Raw genomic sequence first — 12,889 nt, forward strand, 5'->3', positions numbered from 1 at the left:
TCTGAGTGTATATTTTGTCCTAACCAATAACAGTTTCATTAAAATCTTGACTTATATAGAAGTGAAAATCAGATGAGTTTTTCTTTTGGATTTCAAGATTGATTTGATGTTCTAAATGATTATTATGCAAACCGTTTCATATCCTTGGTATCTGTTACGTTAATTTAATTTGATTCAATTTTCAAATTGACTCATGTTTCACCTCTTAAACAGTTATGTTGATCTGGATTTTGCATTTGATGTATTGATATCAGATTCTCTTTGATCAATTATTATTTGTCATAAAGAAAAAAGGTTTTGTTTGCTTGATTAAAAGCTATACTGGAGGAGTCATGGCCTAGTTTCTTTATTGGCATGCATGAAGCTTTACCCAATCTTCTTCTCTTCTCTTTAGCCTCCACTGGCTCTTTTTTTTTTTTTACTTTAGTTTCTTACTTACTAAGAAGGTGACTCAGAACTGCCAAGCTTTAACGACTTTTTATCTTATGTAGAGTCAGTGGAATCTCTCATCTCAGTCTGAAGCTCTATTTGCTGGATTTGGAAGAGAAATGTCGTTTAGGAGCATTGTTCAAGATTTGAGAGATGGGCTTGGGAGCTTGTCGAGGAGGAGTTTCGACTTCAGGCTTCATCACAAAGGGAAATCTCAGGCTCTTGTGAGTATTCGTCTTCACGTGACCTGTTGCCACTTTGATAGTTCAGACAGCAGATGGGCGAATCTTCCTCCTGAGCTGCTCTTGGATGTGATCAAAAGATTAGAGGAGAGTGAGAGTACTTGGCCTGCAAGGAAAAATGTCGTGGCTTGTGCTTCTGTTTGTCGGTCCTGGAGAGCAATGTGCCAAGAGATCGTCATGTCTCCTGAAATCTGTGGGAAGCTCACTTTTCCAGTTTCCCTCAAACAGGTTTGCTCCTCAAGAAAACTTCTCTTTTGTGTTTTAGGTTCAAAACAGCTGATGATGATGAAGTTTTTGTTTGCTGTGGGCTAATGTTTTTATTCCAGCCAGGGCCTCGCGACGCGATGGTCCAGTGTTTCATCAAGAGGGATAAATCAAAGCTAACTTTTCATCTCTTTCTTTGTTTAAGTCCTGGTAAGCTTTTGTTGTAGGATATAACTGGCTTGTGTTGGAAACAATGTTCAAAAAATCGCTAGGCTATGACTAGGCCTTCTAGTCGGCTCTAGTCTAACGAATTATTGATTCATTTTAATTTATTTTTACATTTATATTAGATATTTTAGTTTTTAGGTTTTTGTTATAAATTATAATATATTTTTACATTTATATTAGATATTTTAGTTTTTAGGTTTAATTATAAATTATTTTGATGAGTTATAAAAGTAGATTGTAAAGAAAAAAAATTAGACAAATTTATGGATTTGAACTAACACTATTGCTTGATTAATACTCCTATTATTTTTACACCAATTTAGATTGATTTTAAAACCGATTTAGATTGTTTTAACCGATTTATTACGTTTTAAACCGTTTTGAGTCGCATAAATCAGATTTTTCTTACTGGCTTTTAGAACATTAGTTGGGAATCATTTAGTTTATGTCTGAAAACAAGTTGCATTAATGTTTTTCTTTCAGCTCTACTTGTGGAGAATGGGAAGTTTCTTCTTTCAGCCAAAAAGAACTCGTAGAATACTACTCGGACCGAGTACATCTCTCCATGGATGCTGATAACATCTCAGATCTAGCAACTCTTACCTCGGGAAGCTCAGGTTTCGTTTTCAAAATCATTTAGTGTTTGTTCAAAATAACCATATCTTTAATTAAGCTCATTAAGGTATCTTTCTTTCTTTTTTTTTTAATAGATCAAACTTTCTTGGAACAAAGTTTCTTGGTGTACGACACACAACCACCACAAACACATCATCATCTTCTTCTTCTTCAAGCGCACTCATCACCGACCAAAAAAGCAGCCGAAGTAGATTCCACTCTAAAAGAGTTTCTCCAAAACTCCCATCGGGAAGCTACAACATTCGCTCAAATCACCTACGAGCTCAACGTGTTAGGCACGCGCGGGCCACGGAGAATGCTGTGCTGCATCTGAACTCCATCCCAACCTCATCTCTCGAACCGGGCGGCTCTGTCCCAAACCAGCCCGAGAAGCTCCTCCCGCCGCCGCCACGGCGCTCTCTCGACGAGTCGTTCCGCAGCAACATCTCCTTCTCCAAGTCATCGCTAGACCACCGCTCCATAGACTTCAGCAGCTCTAGATTCTCTGATATCGGAGGAGGAGTGTCGTGCGGGGAAGAGCGAGAAGAAGAGACGAGTTCAGACCGTTGGTTCTGAAGAACAAGCAGCCGAGGTGGCACGAGCAGCTTGCAGTGCTGGTGTTTGAATTTCCGTGGACGCGTGACGGTCGCGTCCGTTAAGAACTTCCAGCGCTTGTGGCTGTGAGACAGCCGCCTCAGCGCAGGGGACAGGTGGCGGCGGCGTTGCACCAGCGCCGGGGGCTCACGGAGAGCAACAAGACAAGGTGATTCTGCAGTTTGGTTAAGTGTGGGAAAGATATGTTCACGATGGATTATAGGTATTCCGTTGTCTGCGTTTCAGGCGTTTGCGATTTGCTTGAGCAGCTTTGACACCAAGCTCGCTTGTGAATTAAAAGAAGAAACATTCTTATCATCTACTTCTCCTAAACATTCATACTAATCCGTATTGTGTTTCTTTATCTATGGTCTTGTCTATCATTTGTCTCAGTACTCGAGTGTTTACTGTGAGAGTCAGACGTCTACTATTAACCTCTTCCCTATCAATTGAACATTTAGTTGGAGATCTTCACTAACTTAGTAAAAGAAAAAAAAAAATCTTCACTAACTCATGACTAATCATATCATTAAACTTTGACTCATTGAGACGGTTTTTCTTTTCAGTAAGCTAAGATTTCATGAAACTGTGTTAATACATATAAATATTATTTTGTTGTTACTTATAAGTTGTTTTCAGAGTTTGTAACCAAAGAAAGCAAAAATAATATATATATAATTATATTATTTACTAAGATTTTTTTAGAAAATGTATTGTTCTTAAAAAAATATAAGATGGTTGAGTGCGTAACCGTATGTTGAACTAAGAATATGAACACATAATTATTTTAAATTAAGAAGAAATGTTTAATTTGTTCTTCAAAAAATTGAAAAGGAAAATATTTTTTCATAATTCTTTTTAAACTTGAAAATGAGAGGAATAGAATGGACCCTTATGTCATTTATTTGACAAGAAATTCAATTTAATTGGTGGTGTAAAGTCTGAGAAACAATGAATTTATCAGAATTTCTTCTTCTTAAATTAAACTTTATTTTGAATAAATCAATTCTATAATTAATTAAATATGGTTTATTTTATATTTTAAATTAATGGATATCTTAATATTTTTTGGCTAAAACATCATTAACAAACAAGTGTACCAAAAGGGAAAACACCCAAGGTCCCCAGTTCGAACAAAGAAACGTGAAAGGAGATGGTACCTTTGTCATTATCTCAACATAATCTCTGGCCGCCGGAAACTGGGTCTACGGCGTTTAGAGGCTTCGCAACCGCCGCATCCATACACGCCTGCGACCATCTTCGCCGTCACCTCCGCCTTGGCTTCCATATTCGCTCTTTCCCTTCAGGTTCACCTACTCTCTCTCTCTCTCTCTTGTACTTTTCTCCTAAAGTTGAGTAGATCTTCTGGACACAAAAAGGCTTAAACTTTCATCATCTGGCTACTTTGTGAATTGCTCTTCTGCAATTTTAGTGTGTAAATATTTCAACTTTTCAATCACGATCATTAGCTGCTTTCAAGGTTCATCTCATTTTTGTCTTGGACTCTCTCTGCTGCTTTTGACAGAAACTACAGCAAGTCTCTGATGCTGCACGAACGGAGTTGTCAAGAAGAGTCGTTCTATTCAATGGGCTAGCTTCCTCCGGTCTAGAAATGATGATTCCAGATCTTCCTTGTTATCTCTATGTTTCTTTAGCGGAGGAGGAGAGAGTAGGATAGATCCTAGAGGTGAGGAAGGATCATCATCATCATCATCGAACCAGGAGACTTCCAAGAGAAACACAAGCAGTGGACGGAGGTGGACTAATGTCCTCCTTGCCGTTAACGTTATGTATGTGTTTTAGTTCACTCAGTTACAGACAACAAAGATCATGTCTTTTGGTTTGATATGTTGCATTAGAGGAAATGCTTTATAGTCTTATGGGTTTCATTCTTTGTGTCATGACAGAATGTATATTGCACAAGTTGCATCCAATGGCAGAGTGTTGACATGGGGAGCCAAGGTATCATATATTCAGAGACTTTATTAAATACAAGAGTGAGACAGTTTGTTTCTTTCTTTCTTGCTGCAAATTTATCATGTGTGGGTGAATTGCAGGTGAACAGCTTAATTGATAGAGGTCAGCTATGGAGGACTGGCTACGTCTTCTGTTCTTCATGCCAATCCTATGCATCTCATGGTCAGTTTCTCATCAACCATTCAACCCTTTTATGTATGGCGCTAAACTGTTTCCCCCTTTGTTGTTTAGATTAATTGCTATTCTTTGAATTCCATTGGACCAACTGCTGAGTTTTAGGTGGCCCAAAGAGATTCCTTGCAGTCTACTTGACATCTGCAGTTGCAAGTAATTGATGTCTCATAGACTTTAATGATGTGTATGATGATTTATAGTTCTCTGTTTCAGATTCTCCTGACTTACAAAAACCATCTTTAAGAGTTCTAGGTTCAGCTATGAGTTACTGGCTCAACAAAGCGCCATCAGTTGGTGCGTCCGGTGCGATTTTCGGATTGGTAAGTCTCTTGGAACCTTAAGCCTTTCTTCTCATTCAAAAATGAAGTTTGTTAAATGAACCTCTTTTTTCCTTTTTTGTAGGTCGGCTCGGTAGCTGTGTTGTCATGAGACACAAGCAAATGGTCAGAGGTGGCAATGAAGATCTGATGCAGATAGCTCAAGTCATTGCCTTTAAACATGGTGGAGTAATACAACATTTTAAAAAATCTTTCTAAAGTTCTACAAAGCTTTTTTGACTAAGTGCAGACATTGGGGTCTAGTGTCCAGAGGCATAGATAACTGGGGACATGTAAGTGTAACCAAATCATGCTTCAAAATGTATTAAACAGTTAGTTCTATGTTTCTTGGATTGTAGTTGGTCTGATAAATTAACATCTCTGGTTGAATTCAGATTGGTGGCTTACTTGGTGGGACTGCAATGGCATGGCTTGTAGGAACCGCAGTGGAAGTATGAGTATTCAACAAGAGATGGTCGGAGGGTCTTCGTAGACAGAGCTCCAATACCGCTCCTTTTGCGGTGGAGAAATGAACGGGGACGAAGCTGAACAGTTTTCTCTTTTGAATTGCCGTGTGAATATTGGATGTGTATTTTGGAGGATTGTGATTCTTGGTTCAAAGTAGCCAGCTCATTACTAAATGTTATGTTTGATGTCTTAAATGTTTTTACAAGAGCCAAGTTTGGATTAATCTTTGTTTATTAATTTAAATAAAGTTTAATGATAGATTTAATTGTATTTTTGGGTTCTTTAGGTTTAAAAGGGGATAGCTTTTTCTATAAGAATAAAAATGATATCTGAAGTTAATTTTAATTAACTTCATAAGTAAATCATTTAACAAAGAAACTAATTAACTTTATACATATTAATGCTCGTAAAATAAGCCATGAGTTTAACTATTAATTAAATCTAATGAACTTCGAATAAACCTAAACACCAATAAATTTGAATTTTTTTTTGTAGATAAGGAGGTAAGCCTAAATAAATTTGGAATTTTCAGTTTAGATTAAGTTAGATCATTGATTAGGTTAGCCAAATTTGTCACCCATAATGAAAGGTGCAACAAATCAAACAAGCAATGGGGTGGGGTGAAAATTTAATGATCGGAGCAGCCATGAATTTCTCCTATATATATTTTCATAGCATTTTTTACCAACAGCAGTTTTAATTTGGAGGATTCACCACGATCTGAACATTTTCTTATATAGTGGCTAATATAAATATATATTCTATGTCGAATATATGACATAATACTGAGTGATTATATCAAATTGCGGTTACGTTTATGGTATTGCAAAAGTTGGTATATCCAATTAAAAACAAATTAGTTACATTTTATTGATAGTAAATAGTAAGCATATCAATGACCGTAAATTTTTTAAGGAACCCATTATAATATATGCATGTCTACAAACAAAAACACACAAACCAAATCTCGACAGAAAACTAAACAAAACCAAACAATGAAGCTTCACATGTTATGCTCGTGTTGGTATTAATAGCTGTCCAAGCGCACGCACACAGAGCAAAGAAAGAATGCTAAAATCCCTGCATTAATAGTTTTCGGAGATTCAATAATGGATACTGGTAACAACACAACAATCTCTCTACTCTTCTTAAGTCCAACTTCCCTCCTTACGGCAAAGACTTTCCCGGTGGATTGGCTACTGGAAGATTTTCTGATGGAAGAGTTTCCTACTGATCTAATTGGTAATCGTTTGAATTATTTTTATATTTGATTATATACAGAGTTATATCTTGCACAAAAAAAAATACAGAGTTATATCTATATTTAATTTTTATATAGTCTACACTTGTATTAACTTTTAACCAATTTTATTTCAGCGGAAAATTTGGGTTGGCTAAGACAATACAGCATACCTGAGCCCAAATTGAAGGCCTAGAGATCTTTTGAAAGGTGTATCATTTGCATCTGGAGGAACTGGTTATGATCCATTGACAGCTCAAAACTATGGTATTTATCTATTAATATAGTTGATTAGTTTATTTATTTAGAAAAATAGGGAGTTGGCTTTGGAGGCTAAAACTCTTAAATTACCTAATAAGAATTTTTAGAAGTCATGGATTGTTCCGGTTGAGAGAGGTTTGATCTCTAAAGAATGCTATTTTAAAACGGTGTGGATCTCGTTCTAGGGGATGTTAGGGCTTTCAGGATTTTTTTTTTTGTCATCAAACATACAAGGGATTTTCAGGATAGAACCTTTAAATATTCAGAAAAAATTAAGTAACTAATATAGAATTTTTATGTTGTTGGATTTTTTGTAGTCCGTGGTATCAGTGTGGGATCAACTATATATTTTCAAAGAGTATTATATCAACGATCAAAAAACATTATGGAAAAAGAATAAGCTCGGTACATTTTGGACCATAGCATTTTCTCGTGGTTTCTAGTAGCAATGACCCTGCTCACACTTATATATCCCAATCTTATTAATATAACTCTACATCGTATGCTACTTTCTTGGCCAAATCAGCAGTTAAATTCGTAAGAGTAAGTTGGTCAGATTTATTCAAATATTAAATCAAACAACAATAAAAATAACAGCTATATATTATTTATTTTATTAATATTTAGGAATTACAAGCTTGGAGCTCGAAAAATTGGGGTGTTTAGTGCACTTCCCTGTTGGATGTGTACCACTTCAAAGATCAGTGCGTGGAGTGTGTTAACAAGAGAATGTGTTTAAACCCTTAAACAATATGGCAAAACAATTTCCACACTAGACTTTCTCCAGCACTGAGATCTTTGAATAGAAGTTGGATGTTATTATCCTCTATGTTGATGTTTATGAGACTTTTCTTGACATGATCCAAAAGCCTAAAAAAATACGGTTAATCCATCTCACAAATACATAGATATATTTTTTTTCATTCCTTTGTATTAAAATGGTGGACTGAGTTATAAGTAAACATTTTATTATGTTTCAGGTTTCGAGGTAGCTGATAGAGCTTGTTGCGGTACTGGTTTTCTCGAAATTTCTTATATTGTGCAATTCATTTAATCCATTCACATGTTCTAATTCGTCGGCCCTATATATTTTGGGATAGCTACATCCAACTGAAAGAGCTTATCAAGTTATGGTTGATAAGTTACTCCAGCAAATACTTAAGCAACTCTTTTTGATGTTAAACATTACTTACTTCTTTGCGTTTCATTGTATTTATCCTTCTTATTGTTTTATGTATGTGATTAATTCATTATTGAATGTTCACGTTTGTGCACTGGAATAATTTGGATATAATCTTAATGTTCCATGTTTGCAAACCAACAGTAATCTTAAAATGTTTTGAAAACTGTGATTCTACCCGATACATTATTGAACTCTGTAGTTATACATATGTTAATTGAATTTGTTTAAATAAAAAATGTTTGTCTTAAGATTATTGTTTTAATAATCACAAAATAGACACCCAAAATAATATAACTTTTTTAAAAAATTAAGTATATTGTTGCTATTTGTACTGTTGGTTATATTTCCATTAACCGTAGAAATATTAACAAATAAAGTTTTTATCAAAGTACATACAGATCAAAAATTAATAAAACATTTTTGATTCGAAAATAGATATAATCCAACACCAAATTCAGAGACAAAGATAAAATACTTAACCAATTGAAAAAAAACTAAAGATAAACCTTATTGTTCCGTAAAAAACCTGGGAGATTAGCATTATCCAAATATATAAAGTATATTCAAACTAAGTTAGGAAAGTGGAACCCTAAAGCCTCTTAGCAAACATCTATTTGCCAAAACTTCAAAGACAAAGAAACCACGCGAGAACCAAACTTGTAGACAAACTACAACTTTGTGATTCCTCTCTGTCCCATCATGGAACCGCAAGCTCCGTCGTCAAGTCGAAGCTACGTCTGCTCTGTAGGCTACGGTGGCCGGATAACGCCCATCCCCCCGTCAAATCCCTGGAATACATCGGCGGCGAGACCCGCATCGTCGCCGTTCCCCGTGACATCTCCTTCACCGCTTTCTTCCAGCTTCTCTCGGGGCAAGCTTCTCTCTGGCCGCTCCTTCTCGCTCAAGTACAGACTCCCAGGCTGCGACCTCGACTCTCTCATCACCGTCAGTAACAACGAAGATCTACAAAACATGATCGCTGAGTATGACTGCAGCTAGTCCCCAACGCATCGGTCTCTTCCTCTTCCCCGAGTCATTCAACTCGACATCCTCTGTCGGTTAACTTGCTTGGACTCGAGTCGCCTATACATAAAATAATCTACACATCTTCGTCTTCCGTTGTTCCCTTCCCGATATTCCCGCAAAGTAATGATACGGCGGCGAAGCGTGTGGATTCACGGAAAGATCCATGCAACATTGGAAGATACTCGGATTAAGGAGGAGGAACCTATGAGCTCAGCCTCGGAGTTGAACTCCGCGGCTGATGCGGGGAGTTTCGGATAAAGAAACAGAGAGAGTAGAGATTCAAGATCAACCACGACGAATAGTTGTTCAAGAGCCTTTGCAGCAGCAGCATCAATATTTACCGATATTCTACTTACCAGTCTTGGCCGATGCAGCCACATACGGTTGACTCGTTCAGTGAATGGTTACGCGTTGTCTCCGGCTATGAATATTCTTCTGGAGTAGATCCGGTGCTGGAAAATAAGGAAACTGCGACTGAGTGGGGTTTCTTCCAGGTCAAGTAACCCAATTAATCCCTTTTGTAGTTTAGGAATTAACCTTTTTGAAAAATTAGGATTCGACTTCTCTTATAGAATATGAGTAATGGACACGTGAACCGATCTCTTTTGGACAAATGTGGGTTTGTGCCCATCGTGCGGTTTTCAAGATTATATGTGAAAAATAGTACTTGGGTGAACTAGTTTGGTTTCATTCTTTTTAAAAATAAGATAAAATAAAATGGAGACAGTGAAGTTGATTTATTATTACTATATTTGTAATCGTTCCAAACGTTTCAAGAGTGCTTCTGTCTTCTTCTACTATTATTTCTTAGTATTTTTAGATTTAAAGCGTATGAAATTCCACCAAAAATCGTTCAAAAACGTTTTTTTTGTAATTGAGATCTAATGGTTGCAATCCCTATCTGTGATAATGTGATGGTATGGAGGGAAGATCACTGGATTTGGATCTTGTTCGAACAAATCAGGAATTGTGATGAGCTTGGGTTTATGGAGGAGGATCAAAGTCACTACCGGAGCCAACCAAAACATAGCAATAGTCCAAAAATTCGACAGTTATATCATAATCACTTAAATTGTCAAAATGTAAGTTTACCATCAAAGGGTTACTCTGAAATATGAACCAACAAACAAAAGCCCATGATAATCTGACAGTTATATCATAATTACCTAAATTGTCTAAATGCAAGTTTACCCATCAAAGGTTACATATACGTAACCTATTTAATATGAGGGTCACTTGGCTGAACTCTGACTTTTACTACGAGTGATCTTGCTGAACTCTGACTTTCTGTCAACCAATGTCTTTCTAACTTTCTGACTTTCTGCCTTGAAATCAACTAATGTCTCTCTGAGAAATGAAGAATAACCTAAACAAATATTCGTGATCATCAAAAACGGCCAAAAAGTATTTATTTGATATGTTTTTTACACATTTTGTTAGAAACAACGAGCAACAGGGTTACAAACTTTATCACCGCAAGGGACAAAAATAAAACATAAAATTGGAACTTGGCTTTCAAATAAAAGAAAATCTATTGTAGCCATGACTCATATGGTCTAGAAAATCTTTTTATTTGCTTCCAAGAGGGATCGGGGAGAAGTGATCTTTTAGCTTGACTTTGTGTTTCTCTCACAAAGCAGAATCTTTCTCTTTTCCCCTCCTCCTCTCCTCCTCCTCGCTCGTCCTAACTAAACTCCTTTCTTTCGTCATCATCAGACTTATTACTAGTCTCTGGTGGAACAACTTGTCGGAAAAATCTAAAGCATCATCTATAGGTTGTAAATGTAATAACTGCCGATGGAGTTGTCCTGAGCAGATTAGTTGCACATCCACCGGTACATTCCAGGGATCCCTTCGCTCTAAACACCTTCTTGATGCAATCAACGACTCCTGAATACTTATTCTCAGAGTTTCTCATTTGCCCTTGTTCTTGAAGCTTTCGCTCTAATCACCCTGTGGATTGTTGTAACATAAAACACCATTTTTAGCTGTGAAGGTTATGAGCCTAAGAGTGAGGAGGCATATAGAAGAAGAAGATGAAGAGGATATACCTCGTGTGGGTAAGTCAAACAGGGCGAGTACTTTCGCTATAGAAGAGGCAATAGCAACATTCCCAGGACTTCAGATTCTCGACTTGATGTGTTTTATTGAGAACTTTAACAAGCTTTGTCAGAACTAGCAGCACCATGAGAGGATTTTTGATTATGTAAAATATTAGTGGAGGAATCATGTTTTTACCATTTTCGCCATGTACTGCTTAATCTCTTTCGTATGCTGGAAACTGGATTGCACACATGGCTTATTCCCGCCAAAGAAGGCAAAAGGCCAACTGTTCCAAAAACATCTTAAAGGTTAACTAACATGTGTACAAAATCACAGAAACTTTCAGTTTTTGATGTAAGATAGATACTGACCTGTACAGCCGCTCGGAATCCTTCTTTCTTGACAAATCCTACTAAAAGCAGACATTACGCTTTGTAAGTACCACGCCTGCCTGCCTGATCCCTTGCGTCTGAGAAAAAGCGAGACAACATTCAATATGAAAAGAACAGTAAAGTAAAAGCTAAAAAAACAAAATGAAAGAGGACAAAACTCACCATCAGTTCTTGTCTTGACAACCCAAAGTGGATTAGTTGCAATAGATGTGGAAGCTCCAGCACCAGCAGCAGCTACCATGTTGGCCCCAACACTATAGTGTGCCATCTTATCAGGAAAACACATAAAACAGTTGAAATACCAAACGATTAAAAAAAAAAGACTTCGGTCAGAAAAAAAATAAAGCAATCTCAGGACTGCACATACTAAGCAGCACAACAAGATTTTTGTAACTAACCACTTGACTGCAGGACTCCTTTAGCTTTCCATACACTGAGAAGTACCTTACATGTGATACCATAACATCACCTACAAGCACAAATACATCACAAATCTCGGGAGAAAAAGTAAAGGGGTGCTTACAGCCCAATTTGGGAGGAGAGCTATGATAGTTGGTGAAAGCCCTCGATACATTCCTCTAAAACCTTCATTCTTCACTATTTCTGTAGGCTTGTAATGATCACACTACCTGATAATTCAGCAACACATGCACTTGTTAACACCTATATGCACAAGATCTACAGCTATCTACTTTAATTACATTCTTAAGTAAAAGTACCTCTCTTTCCAGAGGCGGAGGCTTCAGGGAGACCAAGAACCTGTAACCTCGTTATTTCACATCTAACGGACAAACAAAAGTCGCTGCAATTGCCCCTGCAAATAAAGAAAAATAAGTTTCACAAACCCCAAATCCAACACACCAAACACGAACCCAAGAGACGAAATTGAAAACAGAGGAAGGAGAATCGAAACGGAACCTGCGGTGGCTCCGGCGGCGCGCGGCGTTGCATGCGGGCCTCTCGAATGCTCCGGTAATCAAAGGTCGAGCTCCCGTGATCAATCATCTCCGCGGAATCTAAAACCCTAGGGAATCTAAATCTCGAAACTTTTCAATGCGAGATCCAAGTAATGGAGGAAACTGGGTGGCGTGATTCGAGGGTTTATATAGAGTTAGTTCCCGTCGCTCATGTGCATTGCCCGACCCCGAAAAGGATTGAGATTGGAACGTGTGGGAGAGGAGTATAAGGAAGAGACTTTGTGCGTTCTTCTTCTTCTAAGCAGGTCGCGTACTACGATTCAGGCGTCCAGGTCCAACCCACACGGAAAGGGGTTGAAGATATTATCTGAATCGATTTGATTCCGCGGAGATAAGAGAGAAAGAGAAAGAGTGTTTGAGTTTTGGGATGGCGTCACGCAGATCAATCAACCACACACACAACCCAAGAAGAAAGTTGAACTCTTTCGCTTAATGTTTGTTGACACCGATAATTATGTCGTAATTGCTCTTCCTAACTTATCTTAATCAATTAACTAAAAGATCATTACGCAAGATATA

The 12,889-nt window shown here is 37.3% G+C and overlaps 5 pseudogenes; 4 read left to right on the forward strand and 1 right to left on the reverse strand.

The window, feature by feature from the left end:
• The first annotated feature begins 509 nt into the window (after positions 1-509).
• LOC130505490 (tubby-like F-box protein 10) lies at positions 510-2,657 on the forward strand (annotated as a pseudogene).
• Positions 2,658-3,465: 808 nt separating this feature from the next.
• On the forward strand, positions 3,466-4,496 carry LOC130505491 (RHOMBOID-like protein 10, chloroplastic; annotated as a pseudogene).
• Positions 4,497-4,961: 465 nt separating this feature from the next.
• Positions 4,962-8,032, forward strand: LOC130505492 (GDSL esterase/lipase At1g59030-like; annotated as a pseudogene).
• A 599-nt stretch (positions 8,033-8,631) lies between these two features.
• On the forward strand, positions 8,632-9,461 carry LOC130505493 (uncharacterized; annotated as a pseudogene).
• Positions 9,462-10,642: 1,181 nt separating this feature from the next.
• Positions 10,643-12,524, reverse strand: LOC130505494 (nicotinamide adenine dinucleotide transporter 2, mitochondrial-like; annotated as a pseudogene).
• Between the last annotated feature and the right edge of the window lie 365 nt (positions 12,525-12,889).

Source organism: Raphanus sativus, unplaced genomic scaffold, assembly GCF_000801105.2.
Source record: "Raphanus sativus cultivar WK10039 unplaced genomic scaffold, ASM80110v3 Scaffold2315, whole genome shotgun sequence".
Taxonomy (NCBI): Eukaryota; Viridiplantae; Streptophyta; class Magnoliopsida; order Brassicales; family Brassicaceae; genus Raphanus; species Raphanus sativus.